The 15,322-nt window shown below is 45.7% G+C and overlaps 1 protein-coding gene across 1 annotated transcript in view; it reads right to left on the bottom strand.

Annotated features, from left to right (window-relative positions):
* LOC122928639 (nucleobindin-1-like) overlaps window positions 1-4,940 on the bottom strand; it is a 31,192-nt gene extending 26,252 nt beyond the window's left edge. The window contains exon 1 of the mRNA XM_044281678.1: window positions 4,786-4,940. The gene's annotated coding sequence lies outside the window, so the exon portion shown is untranslated. The remainder of the gene's footprint in view (window positions 1-4,785) is intronic.
* Window positions 4,941-15,322: the final 10,382 nt, after the last annotated feature.

Raw genomic sequence — 15,322 nt, 5'->3', positions numbered from 1 at the left:
ATTTTATTACACTGACAGCATTATGTCAGTGTAATTCATTAGATTCCAGGACATGCAGGTTCACACAGCATTATAAGGCCACTTTCACACTAGCGTTTCTATTTTCCGGTATTCAGATGCATCATAGGGTCTCAATACCGGAAAAAAACGCTTCCGCCCCCATTCATTGTCAATGGGGACAAAACATAACTGAACAGAACGCTCCAAAACGCATTCCATTCTGTTTGGTTGCGTTCTCATACCGGAGAGCAAACCCGCAGCATGCTGCGGTTTTCTTTTCGTCATGGGATAAAGAGCAAGACGGATCCGGCATGACCCACAATTAGGGATGAGCGAATCGACTTCGGATGAAACATCCGAAGTCGATTCACATAAAACTTTGTTTCAATACTGTACTGAACAAGAGCCCTGTACAGTATTAGAATGTATTGGCTCCGATGAGCCGAAGTTATTACTTCACGAAGTCTCACAAGACTTCGCATAACAACTTCAGAAATTTATTTATACTGTAAAAAACATTTCCCGAACTTGGGTTCAGTTCCAAGTGGTACCTTGATCTGTTCATAACGGATGCAGATGGTTGTTTATCAGTGACGGAAGCGTTTTTGCTGAACTCTGCCTGTAAAAACGCAAGTGTGAAAGTAGCCTAAATCAGTATAATAACTGTCATACGTCAGTGATTTCATCAGCGATTTTGAGCCCAAACCAGATGCAGCTCTAAACACAGATCTTTCCTCACCTTATGTCTGTGGAGGCTCCAATCCTGGTTTTGGGTCACAATCACTAATGTTCAGGCCCCCCCAGAGCGTTTCGCCTGGGGGGGGGGGGGGGGGGGAGGGCGCGGGCAACAATGACACCATTAATTTTTGCATTTTGGTATGTTTTGCTCATTTTTTTCTCGGTAATTATTGGAATTTTTAATGGTTATTTAATTAATTTGAAGTTTTAATTATTTATTAATTTGTTTACTCTAAATAAAGCATTGTGGCCATTTTTATTCCAACACAAGGTGTCATGTCATTATTTTATTAATTACTATGGTTCAGTAGTTAAGTCTGAAAGGGGTCATTTGCCTCCATGGAAAATCACTGACCAAACACTGACTGTGTGAATGAGGCTTAAGGCTGCGCAATCCTGCCAAAGCAGAGGAGGCCAGAATGAGACCTCTCACTGATACACCCTGAGAGTTGCTCACATTCAACTCGATCAGGCGTGTCTGGCCTTAAAGGGAACCTGTCCCCGGGATTGTGTGTATAGAGTTGAGGACATGGGTTGCTAGATGGCCACTAGCACATCCGCAATACCCAGTCCCCATAGCTCCGTGTGCTTTTATTGTGTAAAAACGATCTGATACATATGCAAATGTCCCTGAGAAGAGTCCTGTCCCTGAGAAGAGTCCTGTCCCTGAGAAGAGTCCTGTCCCTGAGAAGAGTCCTGTCCCTGAGAAGAGTCCTGTCCCTGAGAAGAGTCCTGTCCCTGAGAAGAGTCCTGTCCCTGAGAAGAGTCCTGTCCCTGAGAAGAGTCCTGTCCCTGAGAAGAGTCCTGTCCCTGAGAAGAGTCCTGTCCCATACTCATCTCAGGTTAATTTGCATATGTATCAGATCTTTTTTTTTTTTACACAATAAGAGCACACAGAGCTATGGGGAGTGGGTATTGCGGATGTGCTAGCGGCCATCTAGCAACCCATGTCCTCAGCGCTATACACAAAATCCCGGGGACAGGTTCCCTTTAAGGCCTCTTGCATACGAACGTTGTGCATCCGTTCCGTGCATTGGGGACCACAATTTGCGGTCCCCAATGCACGGGAAACATCCATGCGGCAGGCGGGACGGATCAAGACCCATTCAACAAGTTCTATTTTTTTGCAGTGCGGAGGCCTGGACAGAAACACCACGGAATCAATTTGTAGTGCTTCTGATCCATGCTTCCGTTCCACATCTCCGTGATGCGGAGTGCACACGGGCCGGTGCCCGTGTATTGGGGAACCACCATATGCGGGCCACAATACAGCCACACAACATTCGTGTGCAAAATGCCTAAAGGGGTTTGCCCGCTTTTTACTATTGATGACCTAGCCTCAGGATAGGTCATCAATATCAGGTCAGAACTGGCGACAACTCCAAGCACCCCCACGGATTAGGTGTTCGAAGAGAAAGCAGCACTTGTACGAGAGCCGTTTTCTCTTCACTGTTTACCTGCTCATTGTCGCAACCACGTTGCAAAAAAAAAATCTGACAACCCCTTTAAGGGGTTTTCCAGCATTATGGTTCTTTTTTAACTAGCCCCAGAAGCATGAGGTACATAAGGAAAAAAAAAGTTATTCTAACCAGCTCCCCACCGCCTTGGCTCTTCCAGTCCCTGTTCTGTTTAATCACAGCCAGGGTACCGTGATATGCTGCTTGGGGACACGTCACTTCCGAGGCCAGTCACTGACGTGACCTCACTCTTACCCCAGGCAGCAGTAAGCAGGCCGGGTACTGGAAGATCGCGGTGTGGAGCAGGTGAGAATTCTCTCTTCTTTACTAGGGTACGATAACATGACGTGGTCGTGGCCAGCTGTGGTCAATTAGGCCGCAGCTGCCTGATATTACACTAATGAATAATGTTGAGCGAAATTGTGTTTTAAGTTCGGCGTCTAAAGTTTGGGTTATCGAAGAATCGCGTTATGGATTCTAAATTCAGTTATGGTCCATGGTAGTGGAATCCATAACGCGATTCTTCGATAACCCGAACTTTAGACGCCGAACTTAAAACACAAGTTCGCTCAACACTACTAATGAAGACTGCACTGTATAGCCATTTTAAATTCTTAGCAGCCATGCAGTATTACAAATCTGAAATGACTTTGCCTTTTTCACGTAGCAATGCCCTAGAGGGACAGCAGTCACGGGGAGGTCTCTGCACACAATTCACTCTACAAGTTCTAGAGAGGCGTGCAAGAGTTGACCAGACCAACTGGTTTTAATTAGTTAATGAATAGGCGAGATGGACTGTGTTTAAAGGCCGACTAATGCAGGGATCAGCAACCTCCTGTGAAACTACAACTGCCAGCATTCTCCATACACTTCCATGAAACAGCAGCAAAGGCATGCATGCTGGGAGTTGTAGTTTCATAACAGCTGGATTGCCGAGGGTATCAGATCCCTGATCTAATGTGTATGGGGTCTCCCGACAGACGCTGTCATAGGGCAGGCTGAATTTCAATGCCCGATCCTTTTGTTGTGGAAGGAGATAAGACCCCATCAGGGGTGTCTGACAGCAGCTTTCTCTTACCATTGAAAACACAGGCATGCTTGGCCAAACCAAGGATGCATGTACATGGGGGTGTCAGGAGGGCTGTGTCCAGAAATGCGGAGCTATTCTTTTCTTGCCCAGTGACAGACATCTTGGCAGAACTCAACTGACCCCAATGGGGCTCGTCAGGCGGCAGATCCAGCACTGCATCTCATATTACAAGTCCAAACCACAGCACATATGTGAACAGAGCCCGAGGGGAACGAAGCTCAGACGGGTCACCAGTGCAGCCGGTGATTGGCTGAGCGGCACTGGGGATCCACGACTAGAAACTTCCAATACCCTCCTCACGTCACCGTCTGGGCTGAGGTTCTGAGTCATGAGAGTCAGCACATGAACTGTCCTGACCACATCCTGCCACACTGTGCCCTGGCTTAGAGGGTGCTCCGAGTGTAGTCATGCCTTGAAGGAACTTTCCTCTGTACTCTGCTGGCTGGCTGTGAATATATACATCATTGTGGTTGTATACAGCTAACACAAGCGCAAGGCTTCTTACAAGACAGATCTGATAAACTTATAGCGTCACCGAGTCTTCGCAAACCATTTGATGAGTCACAGAGGCATATCAAAAGTTTTGATCGGTGGGGGTCCAAGTACGATCACTAGAACGAGGAGAGAGAGGGGTGTGCGTATCACGCTCTCTGTCTCCTCCGTGTCGGAGATGGACTGCGGGCTCGTCTCCGTTCTGTCACTGCAGTGAGGAGAGACGCGCACTATGCTTAAAGGGAACCTGTCACTGGGATTTTGTGTATAGAGCTGAGGACATGGGTTGCTAGATGGCCGCTAGCACATCCGCAATACCAAGTCCCCATAGCTCTGTGTGCTTTTATTGTGTTAAAAAAACGATTTGATACATATGTAAATTATCCTGAGATGAGTCCTGTCCCTGACTCATCTCAGGTTAAATTTGCATATGTATCAAATAGTTTTATTTTTTACACAATAAAAGCACACAGAGCTATGGGGACTGGGTATTGCGGATGTGCTAGCGGCGATCTAGCAACCCTTGTCCTCAGCTCTATACACAAAAGCCAGGTGACAGGTTCCCTTTAACCTGTGGCCCTCCAGTCAAACTACAACTCCCAACATGCCCTGCTGATAGCTGTAGCCTGTCCGGGCATGCTGGGAGTTGTAGTTTTGCCACAGCTGGAGAGCCGCAGCAAACACTTCTCTCTCTCCTCGTTCTAGCGATCGCTGGGGGTCTCAACATTCAAACTCTCAATCAAAATTTGAGGAATTTAGCTTTCAGAACCCCCACTCCCCACCACAACAATGGCATCCTCATGTCAGCAGCTTATGACAGAGGATAATTCAGGGTGGATCCCCCTTTAATCCTCACGATTAGACTTCGATCCCCCATCACAATCCCATTCAACCCTTGACAAATGACATGTCAAGTGACACCACTATGTTCCCTGATGCCTCCCCACCCCAGAGAAGACTACCAATCTACCCGTCCTCTCTCAGCACACACTCCACGGACAGACATACCTTCCTGTCCGGTGTCTTAGCAGGTGAAACGCAGTCCCGCCCGTGCAGAGATCTGTACAGGCTCCACGACACCCTTCCGGCCAGTGACGTACAAACAGCAGATCACCAACCCACCAGAAACATGGCGGGCCGTCGCAGACTTATGACGCTGGAGAGGCCTACACCACGCCTACCCACCAGAAACATGGCGGGCCGTCGCAGACTTATGACGCTAGAGAGGCCTACACCACGCCTACCCACCAGAAACATGGCGGGCCGTCGCAGACTTATGACGCTGGAGAGGCCTACTCCACGCCTACCCACCAGAAACATGGCGGGCCGTCGCAGACTTTTGACGCTAGAGAGGCTTACACCACGCCTACCCACCAGAAACATGGCGGGCCGTCGCAGACTTCTGACGCTAGAGAGGCTTACACCACGCCCACCCACCAGAAACATGGCGGGCCGTCGCAGACCTATGAAGCTAAGAGAGGCTTACACCACGCCTACCCATCAAAAACATAGCTTCCTGCCGCCTGAAGCGAACGTTACCATAGAAACAGCTTGCTTTAAACGGGAAGCCTCATGGGACAAACTTGTTTTGTACGCCCCCCCCCCCCCCCCCCTGCAAGTTGTTTCTGTGTCCAAATAAAAGACAAGTGTTCCAATACAGAAACGTTGTCATGTTGCTCATAGTGACATCTGCTACTAAATAGAATTGGTGGGGCAGTTGTATATGAAGATGCTGCTGTGCCATTGCTTTAAAAGTGTCCATGAATTTAACGTGCACCCACGCATTGCGTATTATGTTCAGATCTGCCATGCAGATTTTTGTGGGTCAAGCCTGCGGTGTAATACCGTAACATTATGTCCCGTTTCATGATATCGATCCTCAGGACAGGTCATTAGTATCAGATCAGCGGGGGTCTGACTCCAAGCACCCCCACGATCATCTGTCTGAAGAGGCCGCCATGAGTACTGTCTTCTCTTCAATGTTCACCTGCATGCCGTATGCATTTTTTAGCGGTAGTGCAGGGTAATTACCGCTTACTCTCCCATTCACTTGGCTGCAAACAGCTAATTGGTGGGGGTGTAGGGTTAGTCGACCCCTCCAGATCTGATATTGATGACCTATCCTTAGGGGCGTAGCTAAAGGCTCATAGGCCCTGGTGCAATAGTTCAGCTTGGGCCCCCCTTCCCTCAGTGCTCTTTGGCCAGGAGCAGGGAAGCACATAGGCTTCGTGCTGCCAGAGGCAAAAATTGAAATACCACCCCCCCCCCCCCCCATGCCAAATTGTTGACCTAACCCCTTCCCTCCATCCAGAGGTGTAACCTGACCAGCATGCACTTTCTATAATACAGGTGTCTTCTTATGTGGCACAAGTCTTTTTGGGCCCGGTAGCGACTGCTACCTCTGCACCCCCTATAGCTACGCCCCTGCCTATCCTAAGGATAGTCCATCAATATCATGGAACTAGACATCATGTACCCATTGTAGAATATTTCCATTAGTAAACTGACCTGCTGTGCAGATTTTAAAACCCTGAGCATGTGAGTTTGTGTTGAGGATCTGTTGCAGATTTCAGGCAAAAACTCTGCATTGACTGGATTTTACATGGCGCTTCCTCGCCTAGTCACAGACTGCGACGGTCAAATAAGACAAAATGTTATTGCATGAGGTCGGGTTGTACAGAGACCGATATGCATAGATGCCAACTGTCCCTGGTTTTCACAGACAGTCCTAGCAAATTCGGGCTGCCCCGAGCCAAAAATGGGCAGAGCTAACAATAACCCCACCTATAAATGGGCGTTTATGGGCAGTTTGATTTTCCCATGGGCAGGGATTTCAATTTCCTGATTTTTACCAACCTAAACGTTAGTAAGTATGCAGAGGGACCAGGAAAGTGAGCCACATAAGCACCAGGAGAGGTGAGTGAATACCTCCCAACTGTCCTGGATCTGTCAGGACAGTCCCGGATTTCAGAGGCTGTCTCGTGGTCCCGGAACGGCTGAGGTATGTCCCGCTCTCAGCTGTCTCTGCACCTATAGGATGCAGAGCAGGGGAGGAATGGGAACTTCTAGTGGTCCTGGAAAAAATAAAAAGTGGCCCCATGTTGCAGGCAGGTCCAAATTGACAGAAGGCAGAGCAAACACAAATAGGCGGGGCCAACAATACCATATTGCGCCACATAATACCACCCTAGCAGAGCTAAATATCTCAGTGTAACTAAATAATGCCCCAGCAGCGCAAAATACCTCTAAAATATCCCTCTGTGGTGGCCAGCACCAGCTGCCATGTTCTATCCTCCTACTCCAGGCGTCTCAAGATGGCAATACAGTTGAATTCAGGAATCAGGAGGGCACCTGTGGTCACCGGCCAGGTACATAACTACTTGATGCCCCCAACATTAACTAACTCTTAGAGCGACATATCATTACTTACCTGGGTGGCGGCCATGAGGAGGGCTCAGGCGTCCCCCTGGGCATCGGCCCACTTGGAAATTTCCCTGTAAGGTCTATGGTCAATCGGCCCCTGACGCAGAGACAGGTGACTGTAATAGTGAAGCAGAGAACCATCCATATGGTATGGGTATGTATAGTTATGTTTTAGGCGGAGTTAGACGCGTGGCCTAGTATGAAAAAAATTGCAGCAGTGCACTAAACGTGCCGCACATATTATCGCTCTTTGTGTTGGGAGGTATGTTGATTTTTCTGATTTTTTTTGTCACTCATTTCATTTCTGTATCTTTATATGTATCAAAATTCACACAATTTGATGTATGTCTGTGAAGGTTCCCATTTATCCAGGTCATGGTATATCTGTAAAGAATAAATCAAATTCTTCCAACGAGCTTTCTCCATTCTAAGTGACAATTTGATGTAGATTTGCAGCTGCAAATTTCCCTGCAGATTCTTGAGGAGTACACTTACAATAGAAAAGGTTAAATATTGTGAATATGGTAAATGCAGGGGTGGGATTCAAATTTTTAACAACAGGTTCCCTATTCAATAGCGTATATGCCGTGTCACTACACATGTTGACATATACATACACCATATATATGCGAGACACATACACATAAAATTACCATATATACACTACACACACATACCACCCAACTTTCAAAAAGCCTAAGGAGCTAAACTATGGAATGTAAGTGCTCATCTCCAGCTGCCGATGTAATTTTAACAACCGGATCTGGAGAACCTGAGGGCACTGACTGTATGTGCCTGTATAATTAAAGGGTTATCCGACCCCCAAAATGCCCCCCCCCCCCATATGCCCGGGCCCCTCACACATAATGTATTTACCTTGCTCCCCAAACACCCGCGTCGCTTCAGCCCGTCACCGCCTGCCATTGGCTACCAACCCCCCCCCCCCGATGCCGGATGTTTTCATCTGTGCGACAGGGAGATTTATCGGCGTCCGTGCGGTCTTCAGAAGCGACACAGGTGCCGGGGAGTGAGGTAAGTACATTGTGTGTTAGGGGACTGGGCACATGGGGGGGGGGGGGACATTTCAGGGGTTGGATAACTTCTTTAACCACTTTCCAGTAACTCCTTAGGAAGCTGGTGCACCTTGGCACACTATTACAATAAGGTAATGGCGCAGGAACTGGTGTGGTGGTCTCGTAGGGTTACTGGCAAAAATTACATCCCATACGTTTTGGGGGAATGGCTTAACAATGGGTATAATTTGACACAAATGGTTTGTTCATATTTTGAGTTTTTTTTTCTTACTTTCTTTTATTGAAAAAGTACAGCCCAAGTCTCTATTGGAACTAGAACAAGTGTACTGCACATGCACTAGTGTCAAATTGAATAGAGACTGTGTTGGGGGGGTATAGGTAGGTGTGGAGGGGTAGGGATTATTCTTGGGGTAAGGAAGAGGATAATTAAAATGAAGAAAAACAGAAACTTATTTACTGAAGAATTGTATTTTCATTGTATATGTCTTATTTCTAATAAAGATTATTAAAAGAAAAAAAAATTGAATAGTGTATCTACAGTAATACAGGCTCGGTAAGATAACATACCTAACGCCTGGTACTGAAAATCAGTGGTCTGAGCAAGAGGCTGGGCAGAGACAGGCGGGGAGCTTCGGTGCACCAAATGCAGCCCTTGGTGCTCTTAAATAATTTGCATATTGATAAGAAATTCAAATAAGTTGTTTCAGGGTAGCCCATACTAATAAAATATAAAAATATTCATCCTGAATGGTGTAATGGAACAAAAAAAAAAATCAAAATTGCCGATATTTTTTTGTTGCTTCACCCCCCAACAAATTGAATAAAAAGTGATCAAAAAGCCATACACAATCCAACACTGTATCAATAAAAATTACAGATTGTTCTTTAAACCAACCCTATGGTAGCTGTGAAAAAATACCAACTTCTCATTATTAGCTAGAAAGTCCCAATAGTCTCTCAGTATTGATTAACCCTTTCCACAATGCTGTGCAAATACAGTGCAAATGAGCAGGATATATATGACAACATACATAGAAAATGCACTTATATGGTATTATACAGTATAAGACAGTGCAAGTTAACCCTTAAAAGTGAAATAAAGTAAGGAGTTGATTACTTTGCATAGGGGAAACAGAGACAAATGTCCACAAATGTTGAGACTTGAAAGTACCCCTGGTCCAGAGCACTACAATAGTTGTCTGCAACTAGTTGACTTTCCCCACTCTGCTAAAGTGCAAGACATACACACAGAGAGACAGAACAACACAGAAACAGAGCCGTACAGAAATGGATCAGAACTGAACAGACAATACAGTACCAAATCACAAGATGGGGGGTAGTCAAATAGCCAAGTCAAACTCAGAACCAGAAGAGAAAGGCAGTACAAAAACACAAGACAGAGAGTGTTAAAAGGAAAGCTGAGATCAATAATAGAAGCAATACAAACGCACACAGAACCAGAACCAGGAGCACAGCTAGGTAGTCAATGACTTTCACTGGTTCTAGTATAAGGCCAGGAAGGGATAGGTTTGATAGGTCACGACTTGGCACTCCATTAGTCAGAACACAGCACACAGGAATAGATCAGCTGAGCAATCAGCCCACTGCTAGTCTCCTCCAGCACAAGCCTGCTGCAGGGAGAAAGCGCATTGCATCCTGTTGTTAATTATTAGTGTTCTGCAAATCAAGCTTCGGATCCTAGATCTGAAGTAGATTCGCTCCAAACTTTGTTTTAATGATATACGGAGACCTGTCTCCATACAGCATTAAAATGTATGGGCTCCGGCGAGACAAAGTGACTTTTTACTGAAGACTCGCGGGACTTTGATGAATAACTTGGAGATTTGATTTTTAAACTTTAAAACGATTTTAAAACATGGATCTGAAGTTGGCTTCGGTACTGACTGGTACCTTGTTACCGAAGCCGACTAAGGATTCATGTTTTAAAATGGTTTTAAAGTTTAAAAATCAAATCCCGAAGTTATTCACCGAAGTCCTGCGGTCACTTTGCCTTGCCAGAGCCCATACATTTGACTGCTTATGGAGACGAATCTCCATACACCATTCAAATGAAGTTTTGAACGAAGCAACTTCAGATCTATGATCCAAAGGTCACTTCGCTCAACACTGCTAATGTTGTTCTTAGTGTGTATACAGAGATAGCTGTCAGTCACTGATAGTTGTACACAGGGGAGGTGTTATTAGTGATAGTATTTGTAGCGGAGAGCTGATATTCCACAGCCAATCTCCACCTAAGATCCCAGTGAGGCTCAGGAACAAGTATCATAAATCCATAGAGTAGTAATTCCAGCAGGCAAAATAGTCCAATAATATCCCAACAGCAATCCCAATGACTGGACGACACACAGCATCAGGATCAGAACTAACTTTATTTGGACATGGCACACACTTTAAACCCCCCAACAGCCTTATTTACATACAATGGGGCACATAGATGACCATGGTACAAGGAAGGGTGGGGACAGACAATAGCAAGGGCTGATGGGAGATGGAGGAGGGACAGAACAGCTAGATTACTGGTCTCCCAGTGTCCCTGAGACCACACCCTGCTGGGAAAAGAATGGGACAGGAAATAAAAAGGGGGAGGGGAGGAGGCACAGAAAAGCAATGCATCCAACACAGTAAACATTACAGTTTACAATACATAGCCATACAATCAACTGAATGTCGTCCTACATTATCCAAACAGGCCAGGCTAAATACAATCCGCTACAGTATTCTCTGTGTATGTGTGTATACAGACATAGCTGTCAGTCACGGATAGTTGTACACAGGGGAGGTGTTATTAGTGATAGTATTCTCTGTGTAAGTGTGTATACGTAGATAGTTGTCAGTCACTGATAACTGTACACAGGGGAGGTGTTATCAGTGATTGATAGTATTCTCTGTGAAAGTGTTTATACAGAGATAGCTGTCAGTCACTGATAGTTGTACACGGGGGTGGTCTTAAGTTCATAAAAAGCAGAGATATAAATGTATAGATAACATATTTTAATGAACCTTTTCTAACAAACCTATATTCAATCTGCCAAGTTCCTCCTGCTTTAACATGCTGCCTGCAGATATAGTTACATTTTGTGGTGACAGGTCCTCTTTAAGGACCTTAATTATCATATGTCAGGTGACCTAAGGTCTTGTTAACTTACAACATGCTATCCAATGCTGTTGCGCTGGTGTCCCGTGCCCGCTGCTGCCCTGCTACTTCTGCCAGGTACACGAGTCACATTACTCACCCAGCCGACATCTCCTCCCGTGGCCTGGGCCCATTCTCTGTCTCCTTCTTGCTGGCAGTGGTCCTGATGGCTAGCATCTTCAGTCAGTACTGCAGGCTGCAGCTTTCATCCTGTCAGTAAAGCCTCCTGGCCTGCTTCTTATGGCGCGTGTCAAAATTCATCCCCATCCAATATCAGGCAGTCACAAAGTTTTTCTGAAAGCATCCGTTTAAAAAGATGTCTGTAAAAAACAGCCATATTTTTTAATGTGCATGTGAATATACCCTTAGTCCCACTATGTCCAGTCTGGGCTGGCACTGTGACTTAGCCGAGCAACAGGAATAGAAAGGAAAAAATATATTTTAATCTTTATGTGGCTAATTCACAAAGAGCTAAAGGATAATGATCCACAGTCTAAAAACGTATAATGTAAGCCGTTTACCGGGGTGGGCTCCCCAGGATACAGCGAAGTCACGAATGAGAAAAACAACTCCACCACCAGCTTTTGCCAAAACAGAATTTTACTTAAATGTGGTAATGAACACAACCACAAATGCACAGCGCTACGCCCTTCGATGGATGCAGGAGGAAAGTGTGGCAATCTACCTACTGGCGGGCACAACTAAACTGCCATACCTTACCTGTTATTATCCTAAAAAAACAAGAATAACTGTTTGGGTGTGTGGTGGGGGCTAGCCTGCGGTGCAGCACAACAGCTTACAATCTTACAAAGCTCCACAGGATTTCCCCTCCCATAACTGGTGTTGTAGCACGTGCCTGAGTATTCCTCCTGAGCAAAACATCAGCCTGGCTTGAGTTTATGGGGAAGGTTATCAGCTCTCCTGTGTGAAATGTTGCTTTAAATTATGGAGTCCTTGCAATGAACAATAGCAACACTTAAGGCCTGACACAGAGACCCTAACTAACTTACAAAACAAATTCCTCTCCAACAAGAGTTCCGGAAAGCAATCCATGTTCCTCTGGACAGAATCAGGGACTTGGACATAACCAGCTTCACTTAGCTGCCGCCCTGGTCACTGATGTATGCTCCCTCACCTGGATGCCATCGGATCCTCTGCTGAAACAGTTCCTCAGTCTCAGCTCCTTCTAAGACAGTGGTTCTCAACCTGGGGGTCGATCGGCCCTTTCCGGGGGGTCGCCTGAGGCTTCCAATTGTGGGTCGCCCGCACAACGGCAGCGGCCCCTTATCCTTGCGCACAGGAAGTGATGTCCTATCACTGCCTGTGCTTGAAGGAGCCTGACGTCTGGACGGGTAAGTCGGTCCGCCTGTCTGCTGAGGTCCGAGTTTTTTCGTTAATGACACCGCCGCTGAGCACCACTGCCACCAATGATTTAATTGAGCCTGGCTGAGCCTGGCTAATTTAATTTTAATTATTTGGCTGAGCAAGGCTTAATTTATTTGGGGGGACATGAAGCACCGCTAATTTATTTATTTGGGGGACCCTGAGCACTTCTGATTTATTTATTTAAGCAGACCTGAAGCACTGCTGATTTATTTATTTGGGGGACCCTGAGCACCATTGATTTATTTATTTGGGGGAAACCTGATGCACCACTGATTTATTTATTTGGGGGACCCTGAGTACTTCTGATTTATTTATTTGGGGGGGACTTGAAGCACCACTGATTTATTTATTTGGGGGACCCTGAGCACCATTGATTTATTTATTTGGGGGAGACCTGAAGCCCCGCTGATTTATTTATTTGGGGGACCCTGAGCACTTCTGATTTATTTATTTGGGGGGGACTTGAAGCACCACTGATTTATTTATTTGAGGGGTACCCTGAGCACCACTGATTTATTTATTTGAGGGGTACCCTGAGCACCACTGATTTATTTATTTGAGGGGTACCCAACATTTTGTCTTTGTGATTAATTACTCTGCTTTAATAAAAATACATCCTGCATATCAGATATTTACATTACAATTCATAACAGTAGCAAAATTAGTTATGACGTAGCAAGGAAAAAATGTAATGGTTGGGGGTCACCACAACACGAGGAACTGTATTAAGGGGTCACGGCTTTAGAAAGGTTGAGAACCACTGTTCTAAGATGACTGCTTCCTTTCTCTTCCTCTCCAGGCTCTGTGTAACTCCACAGTGTGTAGCTGTGTTTATGAAACAGCAGAATTTCAGTCCAGATGATTTAATTTGATCTACACAGTGTTCAGACAAGTAGAGCTGTTTCCACATGTCACACTGTATATATACTACAAGAGAATTTAGACTAGAACCTTCAGAATTACAGGTGCATATCCATGAAGCAAACATAATTACAAAAAAAATAATGGCTGCACACCATTGTACATACAAACAATAGAGCTAAGAAATGGGGGTCATTCTAAATAAAAGTGGTGCAATACCGACTATAAATGAGTTAATGGAAGCTCTTAGCGCACATATTTGCTCAAACATGTGTCGGGCACATCTATATACACACTGAACAAAAATATAAACGCAACACTTTCGGTTTTGCTCCCATTTTGCATGAGCTGAACTCAAAGATCTGAAACATTTTCTACATACACAAACGACCCATTACTCTCAAATATTGTTCACAAATCTGTCTAAATCTGTGTTAGTGAGCACTTCTCCTTTGTCGAGATAATCCATCCCCCTCACAGGTGTGGCATATCAAGGTGCTGATTAGACAGCATGAGTATTGCACAGGTGTGCCTTAGACTGCACACAATAAAAGACCACTCTGAAATGTGCACAGTTTTGCCTTATTAGGGGGGGGGGGGGGCAGCATTTGCCTCACACAGTGCAACTGTCACCACCAGACATCTGAGAAGCTCTGACAGACGTCCTTCAGAACCTCCTCCTTGAGGTTTGTTTTGTTTTGCTTTCATTTTCTCATCTCGTTAGCCTCTCTCAGCTGTCATGTAGTTGCACTGATTGCATCCCTTTAAATCCCTCCCCATACTACATCACTTTGCGGTTTATATTACTTCCTGGAGTGTGTGCATGCTGATCCTACTTCTGAGTCTTCTACAGATAAGTTTTGTTCGTTCATTTGTGTTTTCCTGTTTGCTGGATCCCAGGTGACCCTGAATCCCTCCGTATCAAGTGTAGGGAGCCTGTGGTCGTGTCCCCTCACTATTATAGGGTGTTCAGGTGTTATACAGTCGAGGTACGAGGATATGCGATCATCTACCATTGGGATTTTTGCATAGGCTGAGCAGTTAGGGAGAGAGCCAGGTCTGATGCAGGGCTCTCCCTTTTGTTCCTTAGTTTTGGATCCAGTCAGTCGGATCTTAATTTTGTGTCTTCTAGTTTCCTGTACACCTTCCGTGACATTATAAACCGCCAAAACCGTCTCAAGCATGGATCCGGTTTCACATTTGACTGAACGCATGCAGGGTCTTTTATTGGAGGTAGCAGATCTCCGTAAGACTCTTTCTCAGTTTCAAGTGACCGGTTCAGCTTGCGTTCATGGAGTTTGTTCTGAGCCTAAGATCTGGCTCCCGGATACGTTCTCCGGGGGTAGTGAGAATTCTGTTCGTTTTAGAGAGGCTTGCAAACTCCATTTTCGCCTACTTCCCCATTCCTCTGGTGATGAGGAACGGAGGGTGGGGATCATCATCTCGCTGCTCAGGGATAATGCTCAGTCCTGGGCCTTTTCGCTGCCAGTGGGGGCACGGCCCCTCTGTTCAGTGGATGAATTCTTCTTAGCCCTGGGTCAGATATATGATGATCCAGATCGTATTGCTCTGGCTGAGTCTAGACTACGTCTTTTATGTCAGGGTAAACAATCCGCAGAGATATACTGCTCAGAATTTCGGAGATGGGCAGCTGATACTGGTTGGAATGATGCTGCACTCCGAAGTC

The sequence above is a fragment of the Bufo gargarizans genome, chromosome 2 (genome assembly GCF_014858855.1).
Source record: "Bufo gargarizans isolate SCDJY-AF-19 chromosome 2, ASM1485885v1, whole genome shotgun sequence".
Lineage (NCBI taxonomy): Eukaryota > Metazoa > Chordata > Amphibia > Anura > Bufonidae > Bufo > Bufo gargarizans.
The sequence above is the reverse complement of the archived record's forward strand: the minus strand, read 5'-3'. Positions and strand labels throughout refer to the sequence as shown.